Genomic DNA, 20,015 nt, shown 5'->3' with positions numbered 1-20,015 from the left:
TTTTGGCTTGTGAAGAGGAACTTCTCTGAGGCTGGACCGTTTCCCCTCACACAACGAGTCTCTTCAGGATTGTGTGTAACGCACAGAAAGCTTGCTAGGGGCAAGGTGCTTTTCCGCCTAACAGAAAACTTTGCATGCTCATTAATAAAGGCCAAATAAAATAAAGCTTAGAAAGTCAACATGTTTGAAAAGATATGCTGTTCTGGGAAAGAAGCTGAGGTGGGGTGTGTATTTGTGTGAACAAAAGAAGTCTAAACTGTAAACTATAATATATCTGTTAGCTCATTAATGTGTCTGATGCTGACTAATTCCAGGGGTGTTCCTGCTGCCCGGCAGCAAAAGTGCAAATAAGTGGACAGCTGTGATTTAGTGCCAAATATTTAAACACACCGTGACAATTCAGGCCACCCACACTCTTAAGTAAATACAACTTCTGGAGAGTCATTTCAGACTGTACTGAAGTGCAGAGCAGCCACTTCCATGTGCATCTAGGCCAAATGGTGTTCAAGTATTTGGGGCCAAACTTTGCCCTCTGTTATACCCTGGGAGCCCCCATTCACTCCATGGAGATTGCACTACATAGCTGAGGGCAGAGCTGACTCTTGATGCTAATCTGACTTTTTCTAGCTCAGTAAGTACAATTTTGCATGTAAATGTGAATGTGGAACAGATCTGGACTCGATTAGCTCCCGAGTCCTTGACAAAAAGCCATAATTGTTTATCCAGATGATTTTTCTTTGTCTCTCTTTTATTTTCTCTACACTTTAAACCCCAGGTTTTAATGGGCTTGTAAAATAAATACATGAGTGTAGGCTACAGTGGTATAAAAGGTGTGAGGAAAGCCCTTCCCTTCTCCTCAGCAGGAATAAATGCTCGCTTGGTGCACACTTAGGTTGGGCTCTCCAGAGCCTTGGGCAGGGGCGGCTGTGGATCTGACGGTAGGAGGGAGGGTATTTCCAAGACAATGCTTAGCCTGGGGCTCCCATTACAGATGTGAAGGACCTGTGATATATATCTTTTTTTCCCCTGTAGGCCGTGAAATCTGTGCTAGTGGCAATATCTGGGGCACAGGGTTGTTGGGGGAGGGGCAAAGCAAGGGAATATGAAAAAATATTGTATTTATCAGGGTAATCTAGTCTAGGAGCACAAGTACTAAAACATTTTAATCACAGTCATATGGTTATGTGTCACTGCAGGACAGAATTAAGGCTATTTGTATGCCTTGGTTGCACATTGCCACACTTCAACAAGTTTGAATTTATTTTAAGCATAAATTTAACTCTGAATTCCCTGGGTTTGTAATGCCTGATCTGGAAATAAGTGCAACCTCTTAATATTGTACTTTAGTCTTAAATTAGGCTTTCCACTTTAGCTCCATTTCTGTTGGCTCGGCAATAGCGTGGGGTGTCATTTCCTGCCCTGCCGGGTTTGCTGTTTAAATGGAGAAGGCGGTGTATCCGAATAAAGGAATACAGCAGTAAAAGTGAGGATGGGAGATGGATGGCACACGCAACGAGCACTTCTAGGGCTGCTGTGTGCACAGACCGGTTACTGCTTTAACTGCCCATGCCTGGTTATCTCACCTCCTGCGTGAATACGTGGATACCCTTGGCACACAGATGCTTTCGTTGGGGGTAGAAGGAACCCAGTGGGATCGGAGGTTGAAATTCAGTTTCATGCTGTGGAGGTGATGTCGTGATGCCGGCTCCCAGTAAGGCCACTGGAATCGGTGGGATGATGCTCAGCTCACACCAGGGTACCTGCGAGCTTGGCCTGCAGCTCTGGGGCTACGTGCCGTAGCTCTCTGTGTGCCACGATGGAGAGGTTCCACCTGGCCTGGGTGGGCACAGCCGGCCAAGCGGCATGCCCGGGGACGGGGGCACGGGGATGGTCCCCTGCAAGGGAAATTACTGCGTTTGCCTCCCCGCAGGGGAAACTGCCTCTTGTGACGGGGAGGGCTGGTGGCTCAGTGAGCTCTGGGGACGGAGTCAGCACCCTGGCTGTTTTTAACGCAGGTTTCTTCGGACAAAGCTCCTTCTCGATAGGAGGGAAACGGCATCATCCCCGGAGCTCCTCTGCCTCTGCCTTGGCTTCTGCCTGCAGCCGTCGGCTCCTCCCCGCAGTCCCGAGCCCCGTCCCGCTGGGCTTCTTGCTGCACATCCAGAGACACGGTGCATATGTCCCTTCTCGCTCCCTCATGCCTGCTCCCTTGCTCTCTCCCTCATTTCCCTCCCCACGCACCCATGCCCTACCCCCTGACTAAAGGAAAATTGCCCTTTTTTTTGGCAGCTGGCCTTCCCAGGGGCCCAGACTAACAGAAGCCTGAGCCCTGGCTCTGCCTTGGCCACAGCGGAGCAGCTCCTCACCGACAGATAACGTTGCCTTAAAGGAGAAGGGATTTTTTATTTCCCCATCTATTTCCCCATCATGCTCACCCATTTGCTTCCCAGCTCCTGAGGGGAGGGGGATGCTCGCGCCGGGGACCCGCCGCCACCCAGTCACCTACTGGGAGTTCCCCTCTTCCCTGCAGGCTTGTTCCTGGCTGTGGAGTTCGTCTCTGAGCCAAGCCTCCTGTAATTAAAGCAAGCCTTGCTGTTGACTTTCAGCGAGCTTTTGGATAAGGCCTTTCCAGGACTTGCAGCTTTCCTCCAGCTCGGTCCTTGCACGCCAAGTGATGAGGCTTCCAGGGCTTCTCCCGCGGGATGGCTCCAGTGCATGCATCTCACTGTCAGGAAGCTTTTCCTGCCACTCGGCCTAAATTTTCCCCTTTTCAAATGTCATCCCGGCACTCCTACTTAGCATGCACTTTCTGTGCTTCTCTCTCCCTCCGAGCAGGCTGATGCTTTTCCTTCTCCACTGCCTGGGCTCTTCTGGTGCTTGCTGGCTGTCACCCGCTTTTCTCGCATCCGCCTCAGCTTAGCCAGTCCGGGCACATTATCTTACAGCTCATTTCCCTTTATAAATCAAACCTGCTAGCCATTTTTTCTTTTTTTTTTCTTCTCCTTTTCCCTCCTCCCTGCGACACAGAAGTGATTTTTGGGTGTCTGCCCCGCAGTGTGGAACATTTTTCTCTCCCATTCAGGCTGACAAGGTTCTTAGTGTAGAGTGCTGACATTTCTTTGTCGCTGTGGGCAGCCAGCTCTCTGGTTAATGAACGGCTGGGGACGGGTAAATGCACAACCACCTTCAAGCTGGAGGTCCTGCGAGAAGCCCAGGTGGGCACCCCTCAGCCGGTGCCGCTCTTGTGCAGACTCTGCGATGTCAAATTCAGGCTGAGCTCCTCCCATCGCCTTCCCCTGTGCGGAGGCATGATCCCTCTCCCCTGTTTGTCCTTCTTCCCGTGGATTTCACGGATCTGAGGGGACTAGCTCTCTGCCAAGTTTGGTCTGTGTGGGCAATGGCCTCGAGTTCAGAGGGGACTGGGAGGGAAGAGGGTCAGGCTCTGCCCCATGCTGCGCACACATGAAACGACTGCGTGAGCCTCATTTCTTTATCAAGCCAGGCTGAATGTGCTTCCTTCTGAGGAATAAAGCAGCACCAGAATGGAAAAGAGTAAGTGACAACTTGCTTTCCCTCCTGTGTCCAACTCCTTTGCTACCGCACGGACGTGGCTTTTGTTCTGGAGCAGGACCCAGGGCAAAAGGCTGAGCTGCCCTCCCGATCGCACAGCCACTGGTTTTGTGTTCTTGCTTTGCTGTAGCCAGAAATCGAAGGTTTTGCCATGCAAAGCAGCAAACACGACCATGGAGGTTGCCATGACAGCTCCAAGGAGAAACTGGGTCAGCCCTGCTGCCCATGGAGGGGACCAGCCATGGCTGCCTGGTGGTCACCCGTAAGCCCACAGGAGCAAACACGTCCCAGCACTCGTTTTTGAGCTGATTGCATTGGTTCTTTATTTCCCAGAAGGAAACAAAAGAGTTGTTAACTTGGTTACCATTTTAAACTTAGTGCAGCTAAAATGGTTGGTTGTAACCCACACCACTGCCATGGCAACAGAGATTTTTTTTTTTTTTTTTTTGAACATGCAATGAGAACAATTTTTCTTGCCCATAAGTAACTCTTCAGAGGAGAAGATGTCGAGAATTAGGAATGAAATACTGAGGGGAGTCGAGATACCAGGGCAGCAGAGTTGAATACAGGATCATTTCAAAGTTAAAAAGAAAGCCAAGGATGGATGCTAAGGCTGAGAAGGTGCTTTGGCCAGTGAATTTCCTTAAATAATAGTGGCCTCCATGGGCTTAAGATGAGAAGAAACACACCATTGTTTTGATGTCAAAATAGTTTTTTCAAAACTGGGTGTTCATTGATTATTGACCCCTTTGGAAAATGTGGTCACAAGCATTTCAGGTGATCATGGCTGAGAGCTGTGGAAGAGCTATCTGTTTTTCCAACCATTTTCCCTCCTCACCTTCTATATCTTCCCCTCCAGGGTACTATACTGATCTGTTAATTCCCCTTTTCTCCTCCTACTTGCCCTCTTTAGACAGATGACACCAGTGTCTGGGATCTGGGTGCCCTCCTTGGAGAACGAGAGGGACGGGTGAGGCACATCCACCAGTGCCTGTGGTGGAAACCGAAGTCACCGCTGTTCCTTTCCTTCAGCATCATCCATAATGCTCTCATCTGGTCTCTGTGCAAGGGAAGGGCAGACACCGACGGCCTGCCTCCTTGTGGGTTGTGTATTATCAGCAGTTTCATAACAAAAGAGTTTAAGGCTTAACTCCAGCTCTACTTTTGTGTTGATATCACTGACGGGTAATAGTGTGACCTGTTTAACAGTGTGACTATACAATCTGTGGTTATTACCATGTAAGAGACACTACATACTTTTGTAGAGACTGGGAGGTTTTTGGGGAAATTGCATGCGTGAAATATAAATGAATGCATTGAACTGCATTTTGCACACACATGCACGCACACGCGCGCGCGCACACACACACACAAGCGTGGATCCAGTTGCAAGCTCTGCTCTGTAAAAGTGGTGTTGATTTTAAAAATGTTGCTGCTGCCTTCTGCTGCCTCTTTCCTGTCACAGAGGCAAGGAGCACCAGGGCGCTTGCTCTGCAGGGTACCAACAGCTTGGCACTTTGCGTTGCGTGGCTGGAGGGTCACTGAGCCCGGTGTCACCTGCCAGGAGCAGATTTGCTCTTCTGCTGCTAGCAACCTTGTGGTAGTGACCTGGCCCTTAGGAAGAGGTGCCTCTGTTTCCATGTAGATAGCAAATATTGCACTGCTGGGATAGTGGTTTAGCTAGGACAGTGAAATTATGACCCTTGTTTGGGATCGCTGAGCACTACCACCGTTCAAGTAGTAGTTATTTGGGATCAAAGTGAGCCCTGGCTGAATTGGCTGGCACAGAAGCTGGGCTGGGCGCAGGGTCTCTCAGTGTGGGGATGGAGCCCCTCTGAGGCATCAAAACATGCAAATCCTTCCTGCTGGCCTCCTCCCTGCCTGGTTTTCCTTTCTGTCTTGAACATCATCTCCTCTCTGAGTTCATCTGGAAGCATTTCTTTCCAATGTTTCTAGAATCCCAGAAGGGAGCTTAATCGGTTCAGCATCCTCCTCATGCAAAGCGTACCTGGGGTGCCGGATGGCTGAATAACCTCTCATGCGCTGAGAGCCATTAGCATTTGAATTAGTGACATGAGGATAACAGGCGATTATCCCATTTAACAGCTGTTGAGTGCTGTTAAAGGGACACCTTCAAGAAGAAGGAACAAAAATGTAGTGGATTTTTCTGTTTTAGTAAGGGCTTCCCTGCCTCGTATGAATACTGATGTCCTCTCATGTTTGAAAAGTGGTGCAGTTTCCACAGGGACATCTTATAATCTCTAAACCTCTTCCCTGTAGAGAGCTGGAAACCTAAATGCACCCACAGCGCGCCAGCAGACAAGAGTGAGAAAGTGGAACTGTCCCCAAACAGAAAGGGAAGTGGTCCTGGGTATTTGGGAGCCAGGCTAAGCCAAATGTAAAGGGAAGCAGTCATAAGAAAGCTGCAAAAAGAAGCAAAAATTAAAGAATCCCCTCTGCTCTGGAGCGCTTTCGCTGTAAGGGATGTGTGGGACAGGCCTGACTGCCATCTGCCTTGGTGGAAACGTGGCTGCTTCCAGGGGCGGGATGAGGCGGGCACCAGTCAGAGCCCCTGGAGTGGTATAAAGGATAAACAAAAAATCCTCTTCCTGAGGATTTGGCTAGATGCAGAGAAGTGCATTTTGAAAGTGTAGGATCTATTATACATATCACATAAGAAAACCTTTTTCTATGCAGGGCATTTTTTCAAAAGAAGACTTAAGTGAGCAGGAATTATTACAGTCATCAGCGTAGGTAATGCTGCAATACAGATAAATCTCTGTTATGGTCCATGACTCCATTTCTCTTGACAGTGTGTTAAACAGAAGACAAAATACTGGTCCTCTTCATCACAAGGAAGTTTTGTCTGGACTCCCGCATCAAAGACCTTAAAACATAACTCTCCCCATCTCCCACTTGGAGCCTCAAATGTGACTCATTTTGAGGGTCTGCCTTTTACACTAAACCGAACAAGCTGAGGCTGCTGCACTTTCACAAGGATTCATCCTACGTCAGCTCCCGCCTGGGTGCTGGTGGCTGGCCTCCCAGCCTTCCAGAAGGTCTGGCCGCTCATTCAGGTGCACTGCTGACGCCCGACCCCGTTTCCGAAAGCTGGCTCAGACTGGGTGCCCTGAGATGTTTGTGGAAAGTTGGCTTCCACTTCCCCCCAGACAGCAGCATCTCACAGAAAACAGAAATAACCCCCCCAGGCTTTTGCCTTCGGTGGAGAGGGAAGGGGCACAGCAACGTGGGCAAAGTGAAGTGGCTTTTTTGTTCCTACATGATGCTTTTGGGAGGGCAGAAGTGCTGTATCAAGGCAGCAGGGCTGAGTACCCAGGGCTTCTGGGCCAAGGAAAAATGCTTCACAGGAGACAATTAAGGGCTAAGCTGCCTGGAGAGGGACCTTCTTCCCAACCATCATTCAGTGACTGGCACTGTATTATGAAATTTGAGGGCTCTCATCCTTCTAAAAGCTAACTGGCAAAGCTGTCACTGGCCTGCATGCGAGGCTCTGTGCTGAGCCCTAAGCCGGTGGCATGACGTGTGTCTTGGGGTGCATTAACCCTGCAGGGTGAGAAAATCAGTTTAAGATGGCGAGGGTGTCCCTGGGGCAGAAGTGATGAGAGCGGGCAAAGAGAAATATTTCTCTAGCCTTTTCTGTGCAACTGACTGTTTTGGCTTCCTCTAGGCTTGAGGGGGATAAATGTTTTCTAACAGGCCAGAGGAGCCTATAGGGTAAAAGATTTTTCCACATGCCTTTTCCATCTCTTTCAATACCATTTTTGTCATCTCTCTCTCTAATCTCTTCTTTCTCTTTCAATAAACATCCTTTGAGGTGGGTGCAGTGGCAACACCCAAGCACAGGTGAGGATATAGAAACATTTATAATGTTAAATAACATCATTCCTATTATTTCCTCCCTAATTATATTTACCTTCTGTGATGACCACTTATGGTCTAACTAATGTAAGTGTTATTTCCATACCAAGTAGCGGTAGCAACAAAGATGAAGATACCCATTTTTAATGTTACTTGTTTCTAAGCAGGCCCTTTTCATACCATCCTTGCCACTTATCTGACCATTAAATCTGCAAATGCATGCAAATGGTATTTACTGTGTTGTTACATGTATCTCGAAGCAGATGGTGAGCCAGTACCAAAGCTCACGTTTTTACACCTTTATGCAACATCTGGGGAGCCGGATTAAATTTCTGCCCGGCTTGGGGCCTCACATAGACCTCTGCCTCTGTGGCAAGCGCCTCACAACTGCTGCCAATCCCGACCACGTTATTTTGCGGTATTTTTCTTCATACAGTATTAATAAAGGAATGTTGACAACACCTCCTCCACCTCCCTGTCCCCCCCCACCCCCAAGTAATATTTCCAAAGAGCCATGCCAAGGTTTTGAGCCATCGCTGTGTGCATTGCTGGTGTCTCAGTCACCTGGGTGTCCTCCTGCTTTTTCCATACTAGGTGGCCCGGTTCAGCTGACATTGCAGCATTCCCACGCGCTGCGTGGGCTGGACAGCGAGGCAGATGCAGCGAGCCGGGGGTGCCGCAGGATGGAGCCCGGGGCGGAGGGCTGAGCCCCCGTTGCTCACAGACGTGGGGAAAGGAGTGGGAAGCACATCTCGCTGCTCTAGGACGTGAGCCGAGCCTGTAGAAAGACTCCTCCTGACATTACACCACCCGAAGGGCCGCTGTCAATCACCGTAAGGAGATCAGGCGGGTCTGTCCTGTAACCAGGGCTAGCAGCAGGCTGTGTGGGACTTGGGTGACGCTGAGGACACCCGGAGCTGCTTTGACTCGTCCACACGCGGAGCAGGAAGGAGAAGGCGACGGCAGAAGGGCTTCCCGAGCCAGGGCCTGAACCGCAGCCTGTTTGAGAGATGCCGAAGCCCGCTTGCCACGGCTGCGCAGGGGCAGTGCCTAATGCCGTGGGCATCCTCGCTGTGCCGTAGCCGCCGACAGCGTGAGGGTCCACGCCAGCCCACGGGCTGTGCCACCGGCTCTCACGGTTTGTCCTGCGGGCTCGCTCGTCGCTCCCGGGCATAGGGTCTGCTTGCCGGCCCTATATGCGTCCCCTGCTCAAAGCCTGTGGGGTTAAATGTGGGAGATGGGTGTTGCCAGAAAAAGTGAAACCCACCTGTGGAGTTTCCTTGGGAGAGTCCTCCCCGCTGACGAGTTCAGGAGTGAAGCAGCGCTGAAACCTACTCATGTTTCCTTGGGCAACACCCAGGCCTGAGGAAAATCTCCCAGGAGATTGCCCTCAAACACACACACACAGCCCTCATCCCAAAGCTCTGCCCTTCCGCTTGCCACCCAAGAGCAGAGGGTTATTAGGCATAAAGGATTCATTCACTGAAATTTGACCTGCACGGGGTGGATGTCTTCTTCTGGCATCGTTACCGTAGGTCCCCTTTTCGGAGAAGTAGATGTACGAGGTATCTGACATCTGCTTTGGGATGAGAAGAATTGCACCTTCAATACATCTGTTTCTCGAGTGGATCTGACATCTTTGTATGGCCAGATGAATTCCTTCACCTCACAAAGCCACCTTTCTCATCTCCACAGCCTTCATTACCATTCCTCCCCTGCAGCACCCACACTCATTTTCATCATCTTTGCTCTCTTTTTATCACTTTGTTTTCGGAGGCTTCAGCTATGGCTCACTCCTTCCCATCCGTGTGGTCCTTCTTTCTCCTGCACAGTGCCTCATGGTGTCACTCTCCCCTCTCCCCTTCTTGGAGCCTGTGCTTCTCCACAACGCTGTGTCTTTCTGCCTGTTTTTCTCTGGCATAATGTATCGCAATTCCCAATCTTCCTACGCAGAGATCCTCACAGTCTCTCCTCCTCACGTCCTCTCTTTATCCCTCTCTCTTCCCCTGGGCAATGGCTTGCTGCCTCTCTGCTGAATTTGGTCTTTGGGAAACACCCGTGCTAATTCCCCCAAGCGCTGCCTGCATCGCAGGCTCCAGCACAGCATGGTTACCCAGCTTAGCTCCCAGCCAGCCAGCAGCCAAGTGCTGGTGGAGAGATCTTCATGGGCAGAAGAAGGAGCTTTATTGGAAAGATGCCTAGCCGATGGAACTTGTCATTTTAGAGGGGAAAATGGGTGCTGGGATGCACAGTCCTGACACTCTGCAGGCAATGCACCTCCCTGGGATTCACTGGGCTTCCTTCTCTCTACATTCCCCACTGCGGCCAAGGCCAGGCGCAGGAGTACCCATTGCACGTCCCCTGTGTCCTCGGCCAAGGACAGGACTCCTCAGGGCCCTTTCTCCAGCAGCTGCTGAGTGCAGGGATCCCTTTATAACCTTATATCCGTCACACAGGGGTGGCATGCAGGGTAGGTAAACTGAAACCCTGCTCTGAAACCCTGGAGCGTGATGCACAGTGGTGAGCTCAGCACAAGGAGCCATACAGGTCAAGGAGAGCTGTCTGGGGAAGACGGCAGTGTTTGGAAAGAGGGTGTTTCCCTAGGCACCACCTCAAAGACGTCTGTCATTTATTTTGGATTTAATCAGGGTACCACTGGCAGCACCGACGCAGACTGAGTCTCAGCATGGTAAGTTCAAAAAACCATGTGTCTCCACGTAGGGCACCCAAGTTTGAATGCATGGACATCTGCTGGTTTACCTCCAGACCAGAAAAAGCAGTGCCTATTATTTCTTCCTGCCATGAGAGTCATTGCGAAGGTCTACAAACAACCTTTACATAGCCAGAGCGTGCAGCGAGTACGCTCTGGACATGGGTCCTGCGGCTCTCAGCGTGAGGATGCCAGCACAGCGGTGTTTCTGAAAGCGTGGCTCCCCGTTGCACTCACCTACAGCTGCCCTGCTCTCAAACGCACACAGGCATCCGCGGGAGAGGGGACGTACCCCTCCAGCGCAGGCATCAGCTGGATGGCGGCGTGCCTTTGACCGAGGGGAAAGGAATGCAGCATCTCCCGGTGACTGAGACAGCTTGGGTGGTTTTGCACATAGGAAGCTCCTTTAAATGTGTTTCCTCCCACCGCCCGGCCTTTTGTTTTTCAGCCGCGCTCGATGCTGGCGTTGGAAAGCTGAACTCCCCAAAAGTGAACTTCCTCTCCTACTATAAACTGACCCTCGGGGGTTGCTATAGTGACTGGAGAGCGGCTAGCGAGCTGTGTAAACACTCCCTCCCTCCCTCCCGCTTCCCATCACGCTGCGCCCGAGAGGCCGAGCCGCGGGATGCGCGCAGCAACCTGGATTGTGCAGGCAGTTGTGAAATGCAAACCCAACAATTTCTCTGCTTCCTCCCCGCTTCCCCCGCGGGGAGGCAAACGCAGCAGGCTGGTAGCAGGCACAAACACGCCCGTCCCCGACGAATTCGGGCACACGGCGCGGTACCGCAGAAACCAAACCCAGACGCTCACCTGGGGAGCTTGAGCAAGATGTGGAAATGTATGGTGCAACTGGATCCTCTGCAACATCTGATTCCTGTGGCCTCGCTAACTGTTGAGCTTCCAGCTGTGCGGGGGGAGCAGTTTGGTACACACACTCTCACAGCTCCTTCCGTGTAATTAATTCAAACAGTCAACTGAGTGTGAAATCCACCAGTTTCTGGGTCCTCTATTGCTCACTTTGATGTCGGCTCTTCCTCTTTCATTTTCTTCTTCCTTTTTTTAAAAAATGCATTTCATTCAAGTCTGTAGCTGACTCTCTGAGTCACTTTCCAAACACTGATGCTTGTGTGTGACTGTATCCGTCCCCATAAAACCAGGTCAGGTATTTCAGCAGCAGTAGCCTGGGTGACACACTGAAGCACCTGGGGAAGTGTTTCCCAAGCAGTGCAGGGTATGCATCCCCTAGGGCCACTGCAGATGTTCTTCCAAAATGGTAGGTACTGCTTAGCCAGGGATTTTGAGAGAGGTGAGTGAAACCACCCTGCCAGGAGGAGGTAGTATCAGCTCTGCTCCCACCATCTCTGATTTCCAGCACCATCAGACCTTCAGACTAACGCAGTCATCCACGCCGTCTCATTAACGAGGCCTCCCCTTCCCCGCCGTCCCCACGGCACTGCCTGGCGGCGGCTCACCTGGAGCCCGGTCCCTCTCCCCACGCCTGCAGCCAGGTCTGGCGTAGAAAGGCAGAAGGGCCCTGGCCCCGAGCTGCTGCGCTAAGATGTATCTTGCTGGGATCACGGTGAGAGTGAAGTCTTCAAGAAATAAGGTTGCCGTCCCACCACAAGACGTGTGACTGCTTCAAAAAGCACAAAGCACATCATCTCAAAGGTTTGTAAAATGATGCCCCTGCTCTGTGTGCCATCAGGAGGGCCCATTCAGAAGTGTCAGGCATCCTGCAAAACACCCGTCTACGCCAACTGCCAATACACACTTTTGTTTTACTATTAAGAGACTTCCTGGCACGAAGATGGATGGACTTAAGTCATCCCATCGTTGTGTGCCTGGGTGTCATTGACCAAGCTGCTCGATAGGTACCTTCGATTGGAAACGTGGCTCTAGAGTCACAGGCTGTCTGGGGGTTCCCTGAATTTCCATCCTTTCTGCCGCATCTGAGAGTGTACACAACCTCTCTTAGCAAAGACACTGGCAGAGGCGGGAGAGAAGGAGGTTTCTGGATGAGTCCTTGTCTGTAATCCTAAACATGTCCCTATAATCCCAGCCTGTGACTCAGAGCTGAGGGGATGCAGCGGGTCGGTGTGGCCCGCTCGTCCACTGCAGTGAGTCATTACGCCCCAAAGCGAAAAGGAGCCTTAAAGCCTCACTCTGATCCCTGTGAATGATGGCAACGAGACATGTTGCACAAAGTACGCTAAATCAAAGGCAATTCTGTTATGCAATATGTTACAATACCCGGTCCCTATAGTGTCTCACTTAACAGATGGCAGGAGCTCAGTCTGTTTAAACAGGGTTTTCTGAATCACTCGCAGAGACAACTGAGAGGCAGGCAGAGGCATAAAGCGACACACAGCTCAGAGCACCTTCCAGATCTCGGTGGCTTTGCGCTTCTCCGTTCACACTGTGTCTGCCTCGATATGGCATTTAAAAATAAATCAGCTGAATTAGTCAGCATGAGTACGTGGTCTTTCCTGCTCCTGTCAAAGGAGCTGCTGGACTCTCCACTGCCGGCTCCGAGAGCATCCCAGCATCGAGCAGTGCTGTGAGCCTGCCTGCGCTCGATGCAGAAAACATGGTGAAACTGGTAACGTGATAACGACACCGATGCTCCCTTTTTCCCTGGAATGACCATCACAGAAATAAAGGGCCTGCAATGCCCTTATTCACCTAGGGGCTTAAAAAGTGTGAAGTGGGCCACATGTATCTGTGAGTAGCTGGGGGGAAGGGAGGCAGGAGGAAGGAGGATAGGCAAATCAGATCTGTTTTGGCAGCTCTGATGATAGTTCAAAGATTGCCAGTCAGGCAAGTTTATCAGTTTTCTTTGCAAGAAATCTTAAGCCAGATTGGCCCTGATGAAGGATGGGACAGCCTCAAATGATGCAGCATCTGAATTATGTCCACAGAAGCAGTTAACAACCTGGATGCTTTACGAGTTACAGAAACCTCTGCAAACCTCAAGAGACTGGGGGTCTTTTGTGCTATTTTTGTTAATTCTGCTTGGGACGCCAGATTCGGGGGCCTCACAGAAAACAGCACCAGTTAGTTCTCCAAGCCCAGCTCCCCAGCGCCAGGGCTGCATCTCAGCCGAACGCTTGGTGTGGCAGGGAGGCACGAGTAGGCACCACCTGAAGTCACCTGCGGTCTCAGCGTAAGCGCGGTGTGCACTAAGGAAGCCCGAAGGAAGACAGTGTGAGGGAGCTTTCAAGCCTTTCCTGCATCTGGCCCCGATCCAGCTGCGAATGGTCCAGGGATGCCCTTTCCAGATGTGGACTGACACCGTGGCTGTCCAGGGAAGCTGAAAATTGCCAGGGGAGGGAAGGGGAGAGGAGGCGTTACTAGCATGGTTCAGCTTAAAAATGACGGGAGGTTTGGGAGGCTTCTGCAAGGTCTCCCTGCTGCAGGGAGCATGTTTTTAGAGGTGCCTCCGGCTGTGGATTGCGAATGGCCGGTCGGCGCTGCGGTCGGCTGCTGCTGCCTCCCAAAGCCACAGCAGCATTGTCAAGCTGCAGACGTGCAGAACAGCTCACGCCAAGGCTGCGCACTCACAGGTGATCTTCGGTCTGTACATTTTCCAGCGGAGCTGGCAGCTCCTCTTGCGGTGTGCATGCTTCGTTGGCTACCCAAAGAAGGAACTGGGCGGGCGTTGATCCAGTTGAGGCGGTTTCGGGGAGCGAAGGCAGGAAGGAAAAATACCAACTTTGACATATGTTGCTCCCTGCAGGTCTCTCTTATTATAGCCTGGCGGGATGTCAAGGTGCACAGACACAACCCAGAGCTGTAACACCCGATGGCTGCTTCGCCTCCTGTCCCACCCCTTTCACACAGGCAGGAGTGGCAAACCCGTATCTGGCATACCAGGAAATCCTGGTTCTCGCTATTATCAAGGAGGGAGTGCGCAGTTATACAACCTCAAGCTGCCATCAGCGGGACCCACGGGAGGGAGGGGGGGAATAGTTCACTTGGAAAGGAATGCTGCAGTGTAGGGCAGTGGTTTTGACATGCTGGAGTGAAACTTGGCATGGGGGAACTGAGGGAGTTCATTTGCCTGGTAGACGTGGCACTTGAGCAAGAGATTAAATGAAATGGCAGTGGAAATCTTGAGAGATCTTAAGAGGCTGCTAGTTAGCACAGGGCATGTGTCTGCAGCCCTTAAAGCAGGTTTCACCATGCTGGGTGTCCGTAGCTTTCTAACAACTATTATTTATCTGACTCCCTAGCTCTTTTGTCCCACCAGCACACATGAGAAGCCAGCTACATGCATAGTCCTACCCGGGGTAGGGCCTCTAACTTGACAAGAAGAAATGAAGACCCAGAGTTCAGCGGCCTGAAGTGTTTGTCAGCTGTTTGCGATGGCAGAAATCTACTTACTTTTCCGAGAATATTTTTCCACTCTAGTGTGCCAGGAAGAATGTAGCGTGGCATAGCAGCCATCCAGAACGATGGCAAGTATTTGTTCCTGGTAAAAATTTGCTTGCCACATGTCTTCATTCGCAGCATATACCCTGTCTTGGAGCAAATGGGGAGGTCTGGGGTGTCCTTCTGAAATGTCACTCCTTAAGGACTGAGTCGTAAAGAGAGCACTTATGTGGAAAGGCTGGGAGAAATACACATGTGCATCAAGAAGCATTAGGTGTGCATTGGATTAACACCTTTCATTCCCCCTCCTGCCAAGGGCTTGACATGGAAACAAAACACGTTAAACCTTCCTCTTCACGGATTCTTTCTTCTGGGGCAAGTTACCCGTCGCTCGCTTTCATGCTGTGCTTTCAGCCGTTGTTTTTGTAGTCTGTCAGCACAACCTTGAGAGAAAGGACTTTGGCTGAGAGCTGAACACACAGTACCAGCTGTACTGATTTCCATCTCCTGGTAGCAGTGGACTTTCACACTGTGCCTTCTTCGCCTCCCCCAGCTGAGCTGAAATCTCTCGCCAAAGTTTCTGCTGTTCTGCGCGGCTGAATTGACTCGGCCACAAGAAGCAGTGGGTTTAGGCTCCTGCAGCCCCGCTGTCAGGACGGGAGCCCCTTGGCAGGGCGCAGGCAGCCACGTGGGATGAGGGGCTGAAGGCATCAGAGGAATGTTGATGTTCCAACAAACTTTGGGATGAGCGAGGGAAGCTGGAATGCGTGAGCGGATCAGAGAAAAGGAGGAAGCGAGCAGAAAAGGGAGATACCATGTGATAGATGGGAAGGAGAGCAGAAGGGCAGTGTAAAATCACACAGGGGATGGGCAGGATTTGAAGAATAAGGGCAATAAAAGATGAGGGAGTGTTATAAGTGCCTAACTCTCTGGGGAGCTGGTAAGAAATTGGACCTCCCTCTACCCCCGACTCTGACTTGGACTGTATTTTGAAAAGAAAAAAACCCCCAAAGTTATTTTAGTGACTATCATTTTTTGTTGCAAAATAGTCAGGTTCTTGCACTACAATTTTTTTTCTTTGCTTTCCTCTGGTTATAGCAGGGAAGTAGATTAAAAACAAAAGCACCATATTTTGCACTTTGTCACGTGCTTTGCTGCCCTGTCCTTTTCTCCTTTCTGTGACGCTGGCAAGGAGAGGTGCAAAGCACAGACTTCTCCTCCTCCTTAGCAGCAGTTTTATGCTGACCTCGTCACCCGTGTAATGCAGTGTTGTTACCTGGCAGTTATGATGCTCTTTAGCCTTAAACAAAGGTTTGTATGAAACACAGGCCCTTTGTGTGAATAGAGGGAAATAGGATGCAGAAATCGGGTAATGCCAGAATAGCCGCGTGCCTGGAACAAAGGCTTGGAAGGGTAATGTGGGAAGGGGGAAGCTCCAGCCTCCTCCTCAAACATTCTCTGGGCACTGAGACACGATCTGGAAAGTCCTCCTTGTCCTAGTGTCACACAGTTGCAAGGTCGCTTCATCCCATCACGTGGCCTGCAGATACCGGTGACCACCGACTCCTTTCACCTGCTTCCCCTTGGAAAAGGGTGTAAAACTGTATTTCTACCTTGCCTCCTCTCCTGCTGCTGTTTGTCCTTCCAAAGCGTACCTAGCGCACCTATTTTCTCTGGCAGTGTGTTGATGAACTTTTATTTGTATCCCAAGGGACTTGTAAGAATTAGGGTCGGCTTGACATGAGTGGAGTACTGTACAGAGATATTTACAGCTGTTTGCAATGCTTGTATTGAGTATGAGACCAGCAGCAATTAGGATCCAGGCCAGTGCCTTCAGTGAATAATGGTCTTGGTTACTTGGAAATATCAGATGGCTTCAGCTTTATGCAGTTGCTATGAGGAAAAAAAGTTAAGTAAACAAAGAAAAAGAATAAGAGGAGGGAGTGGTGTTTTTTTATTGGCATAGTCAAGAAGGGCAGTCAAAAAGAGAGAAAGAAACTGGAAAACAATACCCTGGGTCTTCTCTTGGAGCCCACAGCACAGAACAGACATTTTCTTTGTGCGCTTTGATGTTCAGTATCCTTCTCCATGACCACTTTTGGTTCCTGTCCCTCAGAGACCTTCCTTGGAGGCCAGTTCTCTTATTTGGGTGCCCCACTGTTAAGATTTTTTTTCTAATGCCTAACATACGATCTTCATCACCAGGCAGTCCTGGGACCTCATCCCTGTGAAGCACCCTCCCATCTCATGGCCTCCATGGCAGTACTCAACAGCACGTCCCTGGGGCCAGCACTCAGCAGTCGTCCCTCTTTTGTGAGCTGTGTCCAAATAGTCCACCTGGCTTCCTCTGGGGTTTTGAAGATGGGAGATCCTGAGATGGGAGTCCGAGAGGGAGATTATTTCTGGCGGTTTTCCAGAGCCGCTACGCTGCCTGTTGCGTAGATGCCTTCCTCTCTTATAGATAAGCGAGAAATGCTTTCAGATGCCTTTTCAGATTTCAGATTGGAGATATTTTAATGTTGTCTTTCCTTGGATAAATAAGATAACCTGAGGGAACAGATTACGCCATATTTCTTGGTGTCTAGCTGTGGAAACAGGCACTTGGCCACTTTTGCCAGACCGGTCTCAGAGTTGGTAGTCTTTTACGCTTGTTCTCCTGACTGGCAGTGTGGCTCTCGGCTGGACCCCGGAGCTGTGCAGGTAGCTCCTGCGAGTCGGGGGCCACCACCTGGATTTTTGGGGTCGTCTCTCTTTTCTGGTGCAGACTAGACCTGAGCACAGAGGTGGGCACAAGCCTTCCTCAGCACGCCACTGTTCAGAAATAAAGCGAGCCCATTTTGCCAGCACGCCACTGTTCAGAAATAAAGCGAGCCCATTTTGCCACCCCGCAAAATCCCCTCTGAGGACTCTGAGGTGAGGCAGGACTTCTCCTCCTCGCAGCTTGCTTTTCCTGCCCGCAGCAGGGGTTGCCTCCTCTCGCGGCATTCCCCACAGTGGCCCGCGTTTCCCTCTGGAGATGCAGCCTGTAATGAGATCAAGATGGAGGGGCAGGCTTTTAGCAACCCTTCGGCCCGCTCTAGCAATGGAGGAGGGCCGCCAGTGCACCCGTCAGTGGGACGAGGTCCGGGTAGTCTTGCCTTCTAGCAACGATGGAGCCGGTCCTTCCAGGGCAGTGTACTCTCGCTTGCGATGACACCAAAAAAGCCTTGGCTCCTTGCAGGCTGCTGGCACACACGGCTTGCTAGAGCACTGGCAAGTTTTTAAGGTTTTGTCAGATGGGAACAGTGGTGGAGAAAAGAAAAGTGAAACCAGATGTTTTTCCTTACGGTTGCTTCATATTCGTATGGGGGGAGAGAAGAGAGGCCATAAAAATGTCATAACCCTTGATCCCTGAGGCTCAGCATTATACTCTGCAAAAGCCAGCGCTGTAAATCCGCACCTCCGCCTCGGCAGCCGCGGGTCCTGACGGGGCGAGACTGTTGCGATAGCTGGCGGGGGGAGAGCCTTTGTATTTGTCAGTGTAAACTGGAGGAAAAAGCCTTTTGGAAGTTAACGCCGATAGGCTACTTTTATGGAATCAGTTATTTTTTCAGATTTCTCTGGGGATGCATCAGTGCCGAGTCCTGAGGCTGACCGGCAGGCTTAGAAATTTGGGATGTGTCTGCACGGCAATCAATCTACCCTGCAGGCTGTGCCGATGGAGCAGAGTTAACTTTATCCTCCCCAGCCCGGGCTCGCCTGTCAGCACAGCCAAGGCAGTGCAGCGTTGGGGTGAGGACTCACCGCCGAAGCATTCACCTAACCTGCCCGGCGGGGCTTTGCAGCCCTTGCTGTCCTGCGCTGCCGCAGCTCCACGCAGCCTGGGTGCCGCCGCATCGCAGGGCAGTGCCGGCAGCCGTGTGGAAGCAGTTCTGGTCAGACGGTCTGGCTGGCACCAGAGGAGAGCTGCTAGGAAAAGTCCGACTCCAGTCATCACTTTTTTTGTATCAGAGAGGCTGCTCGTTGCAGTCAGAAAACAACTGTGAGGAGTGCCGGGCAGCCCCCTTCCAGGGAAATATGTGCTTGGGTGAACGCGGGGATGGAGGAGAGGAAATGGAAGTTGTGTACACACATGCTTCGAGCCAAACAAGGATTTAAACAGGATGCTGCTAGGCCTTTTCTGCCCTGTACAACAAAGACTGTGATAACTGGATATTTTTTCTTGATAATTCGTGATATTTCCATGCTCACTTTCTGCCTACATGTCAGCAGCGAGGAAAGGCTTTCCCTAATCTGATGCAGACTGTATGGGTGCACATCTGCCTTGCAGGGCCTGGGGTGGGACGTGAATTCAGCTGCCAGCCCAGACTCTGAATCTGAATTTCCCTGCAAGGTCAAAAGCGGCTAGGTTTAGCCCTATTTCGGGGGTATAAGCTGTGTTACTTCCCATAGGATTCAGGTAGTTTGCTGTGCTGGGCAATGTATAGTTACAGCACTACTTGTGCTAATGGGTGAACAGGAACGAGAACAGCATGAAAGGTGGGGAGTGCACGGAGAGGGCAGTGGGCTTGAACTCAGAAGATTTCATTTTGGATCTCAATTCGGCCAAAGACTCCTGTGGTTTCTGTGGTCAAATCATGTAAACCAGCTTTTGGAGCCTTCTGCCCTTTTGCAAAAGCAGCAAGCTGCCCTTGGTAGTCTCTGGTGGGCCCTGAGATTGCATGGTGCTCAGGTATTATGACAGCGTGGCCCAATGGGTTAGAATAATTTTTTGAAGTATTTTCCTATGGGGGTTAGTTATCCTGTAAAATAATTTCATGGAATGTCTGCAGTTTTCTTTGACTTTGCAGCACGTTTTACTCACAAAGTGACTAAAAGTTTAGTCTCTTTGTGACAGGAATTGAAGATGTTTTACCTCACTGCCTGATTTCTCTTCTCCATCGCCACACCAAGTGATGGAAAATTGGAGACATTTGCAAGCTGCCTGGCGTTGTCGTTGCACCACTTGTGTGAACGCTGGCATCCTGGTGCACTGCAGCTATCAAAAATAGATTATTCTGTAGGCAACTATGCTTCCACCAACTTTGTATTGACTGGGATGTTCTCAGACAGATGCAGTTCTTCTGGTCCTTCATCACTGATCATGTTTTCTAGACCTCTGGTCTATCTCACGCCTCTCTTCTGGACTCTTTCCAGTTGGTTGGTGTTGAAGTGTTGTATCCAAACTAGAGAGCAGTCCAGCTCCAGCCTGGCTAGTCCTGGGTGGGAGGATTACTTCACTTGTCCTGAGGGCTTTTCTCCTGTTTATACATCCAGCATGTTGTTTGCCTTTTTCCTAACGGTGTTGCACTGTGGACTGACATTCAGCGTGTGTCCCTGATCCTCCCCTGCAGAGCGTGTACCGAGATGGTGGCATCTCCATCCTGGATCTGGGAACTGACATATTTCTCCCAGTGTATAGTTCCTTGTGCTTGGGCCACTTGAAATGCACTCTGTTCTGCTGTGA

The 20,015-nt window shown here is 50.7% G+C and overlaps 1 long non-coding RNA gene across 1 annotated transcript; it reads left to right on the top strand.

Moving 5' to 3' along the window:
• Positions 1 to 3,282: 3,282 nt before the first annotated feature.
• Positions 3,283 to 4,720, top strand: LOC115353115. Its single transcript, XR_003927430.2, has 2 exons — positions 3,283 to 3,552; positions 4,484 to 4,720. It is a non-coding gene; the product is annotated as an uncharacterized LOC115353115 (long non-coding RNA).
• Positions 4,721 to 20,015: the final 15,295 nt, after the last annotated feature.

Source organism: Aquila chrysaetos, chromosome 18 (assembly GCF_900496995.4).
Source record: "Aquila chrysaetos chrysaetos chromosome 18, bAquChr1.4, whole genome shotgun sequence".
Taxonomy (NCBI): domain Eukaryota; kingdom Metazoa; phylum Chordata; class Aves; order Accipitriformes; family Accipitridae; genus Aquila; species Aquila chrysaetos.
The sequence above is the reverse complement of the archived record's forward strand: the minus strand, read 5'-3'. Positions and strand labels throughout refer to the sequence as shown.